Below are 14,612 nucleotides of genomic sequence, written 5' to 3'. Positions count from 1 at the left end.
ATTTCTGAATTCAAATGACAATAAGCTTAACTATTGTAAAATGTTTTGTTGGTAACAACAGTGAGACAATCCAGATGTGAATTATCGGGGATATTTATGCAGCGAAAAATTCCAATCAATTCCGGGAATCGAATCCGGATCTCCCGCATGGTTGTCAGATGCCCTACTGATCAGACCCCGCAGCTTCTTGGATGAGTTCCGTACTTTGATTATTTCAATTTATTTTAATATATTTTCTTGTTTTTATGGATTTTCTTCACCTTTAGAATGTCTCATCTCGTTGAGTAGACAATTATTTAGTAAGAAAGAAAAAATGCTCTAGAATTTGTTAAAAATCGAATGACTAGAAAGTGATACTGTTCTATTGCTTTCGTAGATATTATATTAATATATATATATACTACTTAATAGTAGTAGTGGTGGTATTAGTAGTATTATTACTAGTAATTAAACTAATTAATTAATTATAAGTATTATTATTTAATTAAAGTATAATAAAACAATGGTAATGCGAATTTGGAGAAGGTTTTAGATATAACCCCCCCCCCCTTTCATGAAATCCTGCGTACGCTACTGGCAACACTGATCACAGGTCACACTCATAAGAAGTGAGGTAAGGAAAAGAAAAGGAGTTCCTTGCTAAACTTAGCAATTCGCGTTCCTTTCTGGGCCACATTTTCGACGGGAAGTGTTCTGCGAGATGTTGCAGCACTCTCTATTAACAAGAGCGTTGGAAGTTCAACGAGGGTTGGGTTCTTTTCTTTCTCTCAACCTACGCAGCGGCGCAATGGACGATTCTGCCTGGCTGCTCGCCTAATCCTGGGCTAATTTTAAACTGCGAACCTCGTTCGGAACACTTCCATGCGATGGGCTGTGGAGGGGGCAGCGGGGTTTTATCTCAATCCCTCCCCCTCTCTCATGTGGCACTTCCTAAGCATGCTTTTCCACATTGCTTGAGTGAATGGAAAGGAGCGAAACATTATTAAACCAGGGTTGTTAAAGGTCCAGAACCCATAAATTCTAATGGGTTCTATTGGGTTTCGCTACAGGACAGGAACCTTCTTTCTCGCACAATTTAAATTCGGTCCAAGTTACGTGTTGTTTCATTGAAGAAAGTTTCTTGGACCGAATTTAAATTGAGCCGAAAGAAAAGTTCCTGGATCGAACTGAAATACTTTATACATAAAAAGGTTATTTCTTATGGGAAATCAATTTCAACTTCAAATTACAGCTAATCAAATGGGAGTTTCGACTTTTCCTTCTACTATGACATAGTTCAACGTGTCCTTTTTCCGTCCATGTACTTTTCTACGTCATTGGATGTTTGATCCCGAGAGAACGAATAAAAGAATGGTCCCATAAACCTAATGCATTTTTCTTGCCTCATACGGCCATCCTCGCAGTGTTGCCAAACCTGATGTGCATAAAAGAGCTACATTTCACCATTAATAGAGCTAAAGATGACTTTCAAGGATCTAGATTAACGAAGGCTGCATAAAGTGTCTCCTAGGGTAATTTTAGGTGTCAGAGGGGTGAGGACGCTGCTATTACCGTTAGCTTTAAAGTGATGGCAATTTATTTTTAGTTTTCACCGCCTAGATTTGGCGGCATCACCCATCTCAATAATCCAATGATGTTCATATGAAATCGAAAATAAAGGATTCCCGGATAATAATATTGTCATCTTCACCTTAGCCACAGCGCTATATATAAAAATAGCTGGGAAGGAAAGAGGGGGTGGGTGACGCAGCCGATATATGAATATCACGTCACGTGCAAAATGTACACTCATGGAAAAGGTTGGTCCTTATGGGCCGGAGCCAGTGGTGGTGCAGAGGGCGGCTGCCACAGTTCACAGTCAAACGAGTGCACGAAAGAGCCAGATCTGGCTCCAAAAGAGCGAAGTTGGCAACAGTGATCGGCAGCTCCCCAGCGAGAAAGACCTAGGGGAAATTTTCCCTCCTCGCCTTAATTGAAAAAAGGTTTCTGAATCGTATTTCAATTCAGTCTGAAAAAAAGGTTCTTGGACCGGAGATGAGACACCACTATTGGAAACAATAGAGAGAAGTGGTATAGACATGTGAAAAGAATGGAGGAGAATCGCAAGCCTAGACAGGTGCTGTAAGCCAGACCAGAAGGCAAGAGGGGAAGAAGACGACCAAGAGTTCAATGCGAAGAGTATGTGGAAAATATAGGAAAGAAGAAAGGGAAAACAATGGCGGATGTCTGAAAACTAGCCTTAGACCGTAAAGTATACAGAAAGTGGAACCCGACGCTTAAGTATATAAGAAGAAGTATAGCTTATTGACTTAAGTCAGTTTACATATTCTTTGAATTCATTATCGTCCGATAAGGCAGTATTTGAACAGTTTAATGCAATACAATGCAAATAACACACACACATGCATGGTGCGTCTTTTCTCGTGATAAAAGAACCTGTAGAAACAGGATTAACAGATCATAGCAAATCTCAGTCCAAGTAACACAAATTCAGTTGAGAAAAAGGGTACTTAAGGGTCAGCGTAGGGTCGTGGGTTTGAATCCTGCAGAGTGCCACTCTAGGACCATGATAAAATTCAAGTATAATTCCCGGTTTCCAATGCGTACTTTCCAAAAATTCAAGGGTACAAACAGATATTTTCCCCCATCTCAACCTTACATTTACTACTTCTCACCACGCACACACATCATACCACACACACAACGTAAAGGGTCTGTGCGATTCCAATGTATTAAAAAAAATCTAATGTAGTTCAATTAAACGCTGTATACATTTAAAATATTTCATTTAATGAGCAATTTCACATACTCAGACTAAATATATCTACAAACACAAGTCACAAATGTTACGGGATAAAAAAAAATCTACGAAAAATTGTTAATTGTGAATTAAGAATTTCAATCTCAAATTTACCTAATCAACTTCTGTCAGGTTCTGCAAAGGACACTAAGAAATTAAAAATTACTGAAAGAATTCTGTGTTATTTCCTTCATTGGTCAAAATAAAAACTAAACTGTGAAAAAATTGCCTCCGGGCATTTATAAATATGTATAAATTTAATGGGATTTAGATTAACAAAATACTAATAAAAGTTGCAATTTTTCACATCTACGGAGAAACATTCACGCAGAAATCACGCATAATTCCCGAAGCAAATAGTTCACGCAGAATTCCCGGAATTTCAGAAATTCCCGCTGAGTAGCCACCCTGTCCTGGATAAGGCAGTGTGATTGTTACCTCATCCACTTAATCAATTCATCAATCATCCATCCTCCTCGTCGCGGTTAACCATAAAAGGTAAAATAGAGACCCAAATAAGAAACAATGACAAAGATGTGGTCCTTTTGTTTGATACATAATACGTGGAGTAGATAATGACATTTATATAAATAAAGACCAATGCAGAGAGCTTAAAATATTTGTTGGATATTTATTTACTAGCCAAATCATCAATTAAAAGAAACCCGTGCTGTCTAAGGGAAGACTTTGTAAGCTCACAACAATACCTTCTCAAATTCCTCTTCACCCTGAAGTGCATTTTGCAAACTAACGAGTTTCTGGTGATATGTGTGCCCATATCGGTTTGTGATTGTCCCTTCGTTTATTTAATTTAACACTATTCATGCTAATCTTGGCAGAAACGCGAAATGAAATAAATCAATCAATTAATCTATTAATGAAAGTCCTCTAGATAAATCAAATTACAATATTCAAGGCCTAGACTTCTCTGGAAAGAAATTCTGGTCAAGAATAGATGCAGATGGAATATTGTTGCAGAGGATACATTTTCCGGTTTCATTATTCTGTTTCCATTTGATCTTAGGAAACTCTCTTCGGATTTTAAGCACATTCTCCTTCGAGGTATTTGTCTTGGAACTTGTTCAATGCAAAGTACATTTATAATTTTCAGAATTTCCATCGAATTGGTCTCGTGAACGTATGCGGAGCATGCTGCGCATGCGTCAATTGTGGGAAAAAGGACAGCTTGCTCTGCGACGACATTCATGAGCATTTCTACATGAGTATTTATTTTACACTAGAGCGCTGAACTAAGCTTATATTACATTTCTTGGATCTGAAGTGAAAGAAAGTAATAATTCTTTTCCCACAATTGATGCATGCGTCACTTCATATCCAAGAAATGTAATATAAGCTTAGTTGAGCGCTCTCGTGTAAAATAAATACTTCTCCTATATGAAGAAATTAGAATGTAGAAATGCTCATGAATGTCGTCGCAGATAAGCTGTCCTTTTACCACAATTGACGCATGCGCAGCATGCACTGCATGCGTTCACGAGATGCCTCTGAATTGGTCACAGTGATACGCATGAACCCAGTATAGATTTACTTCAACTGTCTTGCCCGAGCACACAAGCATTGTGCAAGGGTAGACATACACATGCGGTATCGAAGGAAACAAAGCATCTGTTTCTTGTTTCACAGCTACTCGTTTGTTTCCCCTCTCGGCAGGCACGTATCCAGGAATTCCTTTCGGGGGGGGGGCTCAACACCATTTTTTAAGGGGTATAGTAAGAACCTCACAATTGTATGTTTAAGACCAGTGGTGGCAATTGGGTTCCAAAACGAGGGGGGGGGGGTGCGGAGGGCGTTGCAAGGAAAGTTTACTTTCTCTTGGTAGCCAAGGCTTAACATTAAGAGGCCATAATTTTGAAGCAGAAAAATAAAAAATGGGGAGCAACTATCCCTTAAATCGTTGCCACTGTAAGGCTATCATTTTAATCAGAACGTGAAATCGGAACATTTTTTACCACTCGACTCCTCTGTTTCCATGCATTAATAATGTGTGCCGGAACCATCTCAGTATGTGTGTTTGTCCATTTCTTCTCATCAGGTATAAAAACATCTATGGTATCTTTGAGTGTTTTTACGAAGCTGTTACACATGCACGGGATGGACAATCCACTCGACAACGCGAGATTCAAATTGTGGGTTGCGAACTGGACGCAGACAGCTCTCGAATATTTCTCTCTAATTCGAGCCTGAACGCCACTAACGTGTCTTGTCCTCCCATTTTTTCAGCTCTTATAAAATCCGAAACCCACCAAATTGTTCCGATTCAGGCCTTAGCACTCACAAGTATTCAAAAATGCCTGTCACAGCTTTCGCTGTCTTGTTATATATCGGCACGAAACAAAGGAAGTCTTCTCGAATACAGGTGGATCACGAAACAATTAATGCATAATGAAAACCCTTCCGTTCCCAGCACATCTAATGTTTCGTCTCCCAGTATGATCAAATGCTTACTCATTTATCTCCAGTGACGTGCCCAAGGGAGGGTTGGTGAGGTAATAACCCCATTTGACCCAGTATTCCTTTTTTTTTTAAAAAAAAAAAAAAGAGGAACGTCAAAGACAGGGAAAAAATGGCAAAATCAGGACTGACTACCAAAAATAGTATGCGTAACCCCTCTCCCTTCCGAAAATCCTGGGCACGCCTCTCTTTATCTCGGACACATTTTTTAAAATGAACTCACCAGAAGTTTTTATCATCGTATTGGAGATTGAAGTAAGATGCGTTCTTCCTGCAGGTTTGAATATGATCCTTTAGGGTGCTGTGGTCTACCTGCCTTCACACCTAACCTTAACAAGGCCCTAATTTTCCATCCTTGTGACTTGGATTTTCAAGACTTAGGAAGGTTTCAGACCGAAGGGACACGCGATACATGTCGATTGGAATGGGCCAATCAACAGCAACGTTTCACACCGTAGCTACACAAAAGGCCGCACAAACCTAATCTTCAGGCGACACGGTGTGAAATCTCCCTTATTAGGCCACTGTCATTGTCACCTTGAAGTAGTAGCTCTTGTTGACCACAGAAAAAAATTATCCGCAACCGGTGATAATGCTCCTCAGTTTTCTTCTCTCTCCTATATTTTTTGTGCTTGTTCACTATGCAGGCAACACCTTACGATTTGATATACACAGGACATGTACTATGTAGACATTTTAACGAAAAACCGGTTGAAGTCAAGGATGACTAGGTGGCTCAGTTGGTAGAGCCCTGATGTGGGTCCTGGTAGAGCCTGCAATTTCCGCCTAAAATGTCTACATATGCAACATCTTCTTGCTTTCTCTTCTCGACATTCATAAAATTTTCGGCTGTCTCTTTATGGTAGTTAAGTGTTTGAATGTGTTTCGAACCCAATAGGCTTAAGCAAAAGTATTTTTTTATATCATGAAATTCTCAGACTGCATATACGAAATTTAGTTCTGGCAAAACTAAATCATCACTCAAAACTTTGATTTTCAGTTGATCTATGCAGCTTATTTCTGTTTTAATATCCGGTACTGATGAAATATTCACTTTACAGAGAGAGAGAGAGAGAGAGAGAGAGAGAGAGAGAGAAAGAGAGAAAGAGAGAGAGTCCTTGATCTCTTCGGCCCTCGAACCGAGCTAGCACTACTCTGAGGCCCCGGAAGTTCTGCTGTCGTCAATGTCTTCATTTTCGAATCACTATATCTTATAAAGCAACCAGAGGACGCTGACTGATCTGATCACCAATCGACTGTATGAATTGTCACACTTACCTCTGAAATCTCATTAACCGATTCTTTGTACAGATCAATCGAAAAATTGAATCCGCGTATTTATATTCTCATTATATTCTAGAACGTTCCGCAGATAAAACGATTCGTTAATATCGCCAGTAGTTGACTCCTTCTCTCATTCAAGAACGTACCCTCTCCCGCCTTCCAGAGATTAGAAATTACATCGAATCGCCCTACGTGTGGCTCTACCTTTGTTGTGCAGCATCCAAATGCTGACAAGTCTCTACATAGTCCTCAAGTGCGCTGAGTCAACACCGAAATTGCAAGAAAAGTGTACGTGCAATATTACCAACAACAGGGTTATAGAACATTCTCAGTCTTGCCTCAATAATTGTCTATCTCCTTAAATCATCGTTACATTATTCAAAAAGCCAAAAACCTAATTTTATCTAGTGTAAAATAAAAAAAATCATGGGGGGGGGGGGCTCGAGCCACATCAACCCCACCTTGGATACGTGCTATTAACAATAACAGGGTTATAGAACATTCTCCATCTTGTCTCGATAATTATTTCTCCCAAATTATCATGACATTATTCAAGAAGCCAAAATCCTAATTTTATCTAGTGTAAACAGAAAAAAAATCCTGAAGGGGGGCTCAAGCCTCCTGATTCCCACCTTGGATACGTGCTATTGACAATAATAGGGTTATAGAACACTCTCCGTCTTGTCTCGATAATTATTTCTCTCAGATTTATAAATTTATTATCTTCACATTATTCAAGACGCCAAAAATCTAATTTTATCTAGTGTAAATTTAAAACTTTCCTGAGGGGGGGGGGGCTCGAGCCACCTCATACCCACCTTGGCTACGTGCTATTAATAATAACAGGGGTATAAAACATGCTCCGTCTTGCCTCGATAATTATCTCTCTCCTTACATTATTTAAGAAGCCAAAAACCTAATTTTATCTAAAATTTTATGAAAAATTTCCTGGGGATAGGGTCGAGCGCCCTGTGCCCCATCTTGGATACGTGCTATTATTAATAACAGGGTTACGGAACATTCTCCGTCTTGCCTCCATAATTATTTCTTTCCTTAAATTATTGTCACATTATTTTATTTCACACCACAAGAAACAAAAAAAAACTCATTTTATCTAGTGTAAACCTAAAACTTTCGGGGGGGCTCGAGCCCCCTAAGCCCCCTCTGGATACGTGCCTGCCTCTCGGTAAGCAACGCAACATCATTTACAGATGAATAAGACAGATAGTGACGCAAAAGAAGACAGACCACAGCCAAGAGTTGCTATTAGTACACCCCGTCCGGAAAGCACTGTTTATTTTTGTCGTTAGTCTCCTGCTCTGAAAGTAGGACGAGGTGTTTCAACCCTCGACAGACACAACTCAAAACAATCTAATTAGCAAACTCTTGTGTTATGCAATGCCAGGAAATTTGGGTCATAACATACTTTTAACATGCACTAGCTTATGTGGGGTTTAAGTTCTGGTGGTATTGAAAATATAGTGATTAAAAATATAATTTTTATTTTCATTGTGCATCGAACATTCTCTTGGAAAATATTAATTCGACTACTCTCTATCCCGGGAATCTCTTGACCAAGGTCGCCCATAACAGTAGAGAAGGGGAGGAAGCAAGTGGGCGAAGCGATGCTGGTAGCTGCAGTCCTTCTTCCAGTTCCTTCGCACGTGTTCATTGGTCGAGCCCTCTCGAGTCACTACTTGCGGAGGCTTTCGTTCGCATGCTTCAGACATTCCAGGGACAGGGTATAGACAATTTTGATTAGGTTTAGGCGATGAGTTTAAAACTTAATTATTTTCATCTTAAATTTTGGGGAGGAAGGTGGTGAGCATTGTGAAATGTATTTTATTTTGCAAATCCCTTCATTGGTAAGAAGTTATGAATTTTGTTTTTACTGGTTGGATTTAATTCGATGTAGTTTCTATACTAAGTAGATGAAATCCAGTTTTGGCATGGGGAGAATTACCATTCTTAACCTTCGTTTAGAAAGTTGTTCAACGACAATTAAATGGCAATCGCGTGTCATTTTAAGGGGCGATTGGATATACCACTTTGGTTTTCCCCGAGTTTTTTCATTGCTTTGCTTTGAAAAAAAATCGGGAGGGGCTGAAGCCGCCTCCGTACGCAGTGGCTGGTAACTTATACAAATTTGCATGCCCCCCAAATACCCCCGAAATAAAATCACAAATACGCCATTGAGTGGGCGTCCTCTAAAATAAAAAAAACTTAATTCACACAGCGGCAATAAGTGAATAATTACTACTACAATAAGTATCCGACATTTTAATTACGTCCTGAAATAAGAATCCTGTCAGTCAACGTAAAGCCGTAGCGTATATTTCATTTAAGAACATTAACATTAACATTTAAGGACGAAATAGCTAATATTATAGGAATAATTATTGCAAATATGTTCGGGATACGCATACGCATTCTCAATCAACACATAGCTATGCTGATCAAACATTAATGAACAAGGAGTTATTTTTATTCGGGAAAATTCATTGGTGATAGAAAAAGCATCAACTAAATAAGGATAAACGAACTGTAACATCACTTACATTGTAAAGCGATGGACTGTAGCAAAATTTTATTATTTTTCACAATTTTTGGACAATAATTGTTTCTTATCGTTGAAATCTCACCAAATACAAGTTTTGCAGATTGATTTGCGAGTATTTTGGAAGAGAAATACAGATAAATGTTAGTAATAGGGAAACTGTTCATCGCCATGTATAAACATTCTTTTCCGCAACGTGGGGTTCAAAAATTAAAAACAAAAATCAGGAATAAACAGACAAGTTCTGCTCCCGCACAAGTCAACCCTGAAAACACTTACAATGAAGAACAAGAAAATAGCAATGGATAATTTGCCTACAGATTGAATTGAACTATTTAAATGTCAGCTGAGCAGTGGGCAGTTCGTGAAACAACGTATCACACTAAGCGCATTTAAAACATACCAAATAATATCGCAATTCGTCGTTTCCGGAAAGAGCATTCGGTATTAAAACAATTTCCTTCTTTCCGTGTTCTGTTTTCACAGCTACATTTAATATGGTATGATTCGCAATGTTAGTAAATTTGTTAGAACTTCCAATCTGTAGTACACCCAACGGCAAAATAAACAGTAGGCGAATTGTCCACCATTTTCATTCTGTCTGTATTGCACAACATGATGATAATAAATTGAAATAAGACGTCAATAAGCCTGTTTCGTACCAACATAATTTCGTTCCTTAAAACAAAACAGGATGTACAATAAAAAGTAATGAAAATAACGGTGGACAATGTGACTACCATTATCTTTGACTGTAGTGGGATCCACTAGTATTGCTCGGCAAATTGTCCATGACTACTTTCATTATTATTATGATAAAATTGCTCCGTACAGGAAGAGAGGAAAGCAAATTAATCTTCGTCAAAAACCACAATTCACGATTCCTGTACACAGAACAACATTCTATGGAAACTCTTTCATAGTCACCGCAATAAAAGAATGGAATGACCTCCCCCCACCACTGACCTCAGGGGAGCTTCACCCTGGAACACACAAATTAAATCTAAAGAAGCATCTACTGTCCAAACAATATAGTGTCTGGATTTGTCTTTCCTGTAATGAATGGGAATGAGGCATTGGTTTTAGTATTAGCTGTAATAATTCTATTCTAATTGTGGTTTTAGATTTAAGTCTGTACCTTCAGTACATTAATTGTTTTACATTATAGGTATGAATGTTTTATTTTTATTTTTTACTTTTATTCTTTCTACTGCAATAATGATTTTCAAGAAGTGTTAAAGTGTCAATTGTAATATGTGTTTTTTTTTAAGGGTTTGTTGTAAGAACGGCCCGCGAGGCCGAAACACGCCCTCTCAATAAAGACGATATTATTATTATTATTAATTTTTCTCTTACATCGTATGTGTTTTTAAGCGATAGTTTTTTATGTATGCTGGTTCAGAAGTTGTTAACAGCTTGTTTTGAGTTTTCTTTTAATTATTGAAGCTCTTGTTGGATCAAATAAGGTGCACGAACATGGTGATGGACAATTTGCACGGTAATACTCATGGATCCCACTGTACACGTGGCGAGTGCAGAGGATGATAGAAGGACGTAAGGCACAAAAATGATTTAACGTAATAGTTAAGATGAATTATCGTCAAAGTATACCGTTTTGGACTGTGTTTAAGTAAGTGTAATGTTATGTATTTGCTTGTACGGCACGAATATGCATGTGAGCCCGTATCTATACAGGGTGGCCCATAAGTCCCTACCCATTCACACATTTTATGTGTCCAGTGTATCTGTGTGCTGTTCTTCATTCTCGCTGCATAATATTATGTTCTGAGAGACATTTTTCGCAACATAGCAGGGGTTATTGTTCCAAATGCCGCTGTAACAGCTGCCCTCAACTCATCATTGGAATTATAACGTTATTTCGACACAATGTCCTTTATGTATCCCTAAAGAGAGTTATCACACGATGTCAAGTCCGGACTTCTTGCGGGCCATTTCATAGGCGCTGGGGATATTTCAGAAAAGTGTCATTGAGATATTCGCGCACACAGAGAGTGGCCGCGGTGGCTCAGTCGGTAACGCGCCTGACTACCATGCTAAAGGTCCCGGGTTCGATCCCCGGCCGGTTCAAATCCGGGAACTTTTCTAACTTTGGAAGCGGCCCCGGCCCCGGTACCTGGGGGAAGCCCTGGGGGGTAAAGGCGGGCAGGGGCGTGATGCTGATCATATCACCCCCACTCACGACCGGATCAAGAAAGTGTGGGGCGTTACCCCCACACCCCCTATATGCCTTCATGGCGTGGTTCTATGCACAGGGGAGCACTTTACCTTTTTTTACAGAGGGCATAATGAGCCGGAGCCCCATCTTGTTGAAACCAAACCTCATCTCGGACTCAAAGTTCATCGAGTTTCGGTATAAACCATTGTCGTAACATATCGAGATATGAGATATGGTTTACTGGTCAGAAGTATGGTCCAATAACATGACGCGCATTAAGTGCTGCTAGATACATAAGATATATGAATGGGTAGGGACTTACGGGCCACCCTGTAGGTTAGATTACCATTCCTATATTCATTTTTTCTTTGTATTTTTTTTATTCCTGTGTAATTTTTATATATCTTTTTCTTTCTTTTTTCAATATTTCAATATTCCACATTCAATTTTTTTGTAAACATGGTCAAGTGGAAGAAAAGGCTCGACAGCCTTAACTTCGCCATGTAAAAGAAGACGAAATAAATAAATAAATAAATAAATAAATAAAAACACTCTGAGTGCATTTTATGCACATACCGCAAATACAGATATTAGTTTACTGAATGGAAATCCAAAAGACGAAGTTTTTATTGGTATGAAGTAATAGTTTCATCACAGTTACTTAACATAGAAAACTAATATTTTGAATGCTTGATAAATTTTGTGTAACGTAAAAAATTAAATTCTACCACTCTTCAACCTTCACCTTACCAAAACCCCCTCTAACCTACCCTTTATCATCACAATCTTGCTGAGAACAACATATGCAAATTTACGTACTTATCAAGTAGTTGGATTGGAGCACATTATAGTGACAATGAGTGAGTTGACTTTTTAAATAAAATGAATGGTACGTATATCAAATTTCAACTCTGTTATGTTCCTATATAAAGCGTGCAACAGGGTTTTGGGCGGCAAGCCTCCAGTAGTAACGTCTCTAAATGATATGTGCCACAAAGCGGGATGTAAAAAACATTCTTCGTCCATTCTAAATACCACGATGTAGACGCATTTCTACCACCGTGATCCGAGCCCTGCCAAGAACTGTAAATAGAACGGGAAGCTTCGGGAGTCACGCGCGGACTCGAATGGGATATTGGGACTCTTCTTAATCGGAAGAAACCAAAACCCTCTGATTATGGGGAGCAAAAGCTTTGATGAAAGTTCAGTCCGTGGCACAAACTTTCCGTTTCCCTCCTTATTTTTCTTCTTTGTGGTTCAGACTAAGTTGCATATAAACATGACTCGTACAGCAGGTTCAAAACAACTACACACAATTGCTATTGTGTGACCAATTTATTCTGCAACGACATAGGTGTAACACAACTAGGCTAACGAATAAAATGTGCCAGTGTTAATAAGAAATTTGCTGGAGAACGAAGTGAGAGAGTCCAATTACATACGAAATAAACCCGGCATAGTTGCTTGGAACTTTCGTCGGCCCAAGTTCCTTGTTTTATTGCGATTTCATCATGCTACGAATGTAATTTTTACATGGTTCGATTTCGATGTACGTTTGTTAACACATACTGCGGAGTTTTAGCGATTACTTAAGGTTTTGTTCAAAATATGCTTTCGTGGTTAGGTTAGGCAGGTTAGGTTTGGTTCCCATAGCATTAAAATGAAGTCCCTAAATGCATTCTACTAAGGTTCCCATTTACTTCTACATTCATTACTGTCGCTTGTCGACGGAGAATATCTTGTCCATGAGAAATGCATAAGGTAATTTTCAAGTTGTTTTTTTTCAACATAAATAACTTTTTTCGAGTCCAAACCGTGCTCATTACTTTAAGGAAGGTTTGAATTCCGTGTGACAATCATTTCCAAAATTCTACGATAATTAGTCTTTGTGCTAGGAGAAATCATAAAACAATCGGAACCGTTATTAATTTCTACGTGAGAGTATAAGGAGGGGCAACTGCTCGCTTGCGCACACCTATGTTGCTTTGTGTATGTGTGTGTGTGTGTGTACCACCGCCATGGTAGATGTAACTGAAATGTAAAAGGCGGGAGGGGAGGGAGATTGATGTGACCGTAAAGGGGTCAGTTACGACTCCATTATCTTTGTAATCATCTTTCGGGTGCTGACTTCATTATTATTATTATTATTATTATTTTAAAGAGACAGCTTTTATCAACCAACCGTGGGAAGGTCACTATGTATTACTTTCAGTAATCTCTTTTGATATCTGAAATTTTCATGCAAATGAAAAGTACAAATCAACCAATACTGACAACTTCTTAGCGTTAAAAATGCACTTTACCAACCCATTCTGACTAGAATAAAGATAAGCTTGACCAGTACTTACAGAAAATATTCAGCTACAGATAAACTTGTGGCGAAACTAGCCTCGCTTCAGATCTGCGTTCCTTCAGTCGCTTCAGCTACTTCAGAGCCACAAGTGACGGCATAGGACTTACTGGGAGTGATCTGACAACACGAGGGGGTGAACTCAGAAAACGCGAAAGCAGCGATTGCACGTTAGTATAACCGGGCGTGTTTCTACCCGCTTATCCATGCTGGAGCACTCGGAAGGGATAGGATACCTGACTCCTCACACAACCTGCGTAACACTGGATTTCTGGCGGAGGAAGGACCCGGCAGAAACAGAACAATCTCTCACGGCAGGAGCGAGTGCCAAGCGCTGTTGCCAAATGCCGCGGGAAAGTTAAAAACGGAACGCGTAAACTCTTCACGGGGTTTCGTGACGTCTGCATATGATTCCTGTGAAATGTTTTTCGGGTGGGTCGGGTAAAATTTCAGTATGCCCGAAACGTATTTCTTCAATTTTACAGGAGAAAGTACTTACCGAACTGACTTTCCGTACACTTTTGAAAGGTCGTGGAAGTGTTTTTTCCCATCGGTTAATTTATTTCGCCGGTAAATCATGTATTTTTGAAGATTAATGTGTCTCCAATGCACGAAAGCTGTTGCCTCTATGTCCTTCCACTACGTGAATCAAATGTTGCGTGCGTTCGATGATGTAACCTCCGGCCAGTGTTTCGAACCACACCGTTGTTTTCCAAGAACATGACAATTTTAACTATGTTTGCCTAACCTAACCGAACCTAACCTAACCTTGCCGTGCATGATTCGTGGGGCTATTTATGAATGGTTCGTGGGGCTATCCGTGAATGGTTCGTGGGGCTATCCGTGCATGGTTCGTGGGGTTTTCGAACCTGGAAAAAATACAAAATCAGTAATACGAAAGTAGGTATTTTTCGATTAAGAAGGTTGCAACACTGCATAACCACTGATCATGGACAACGCTAGTCAAGATTTC

The 14,612-nt window shown here is 39.3% G+C and overlaps 1 protein-coding gene across 5 annotated transcripts in view; it reads right to left on the bottom strand.

The window, feature by feature from the left end:
* The window catches only part of LOC145981333 (uncharacterized), a 292,919-nt gene extending 279,028 nt beyond the window's left edge, over positions 1-13,891 (bottom strand). For all 5 annotated transcript variants that reach the window (XM_083114544.1, XM_083114543.1, XM_083114546.1 and 2 more), the window contains exon 1: positions 13,638-13,891. The gene's annotated coding sequence lies outside the window, so the exon portion shown is untranslated. The remainder of the gene's footprint in view (positions 1-13,637) is intronic.
* Positions 13,892-14,612: the final 721 nt, after the last annotated feature.

This window comes from Lepisma saccharinum, chromosome 29 (genome assembly GCF_977018435.1).
Source record: "Lepisma saccharinum chromosome 29, izLepSacc3.1, whole genome shotgun sequence".
Classification (NCBI taxonomy): domain Eukaryota; kingdom Metazoa; phylum Arthropoda; class Insecta; order Zygentoma; family Lepismatidae; genus Lepisma; species Lepisma saccharinum.
This window is presented reverse-complemented; position numbering and strand designations above follow the sequence as displayed.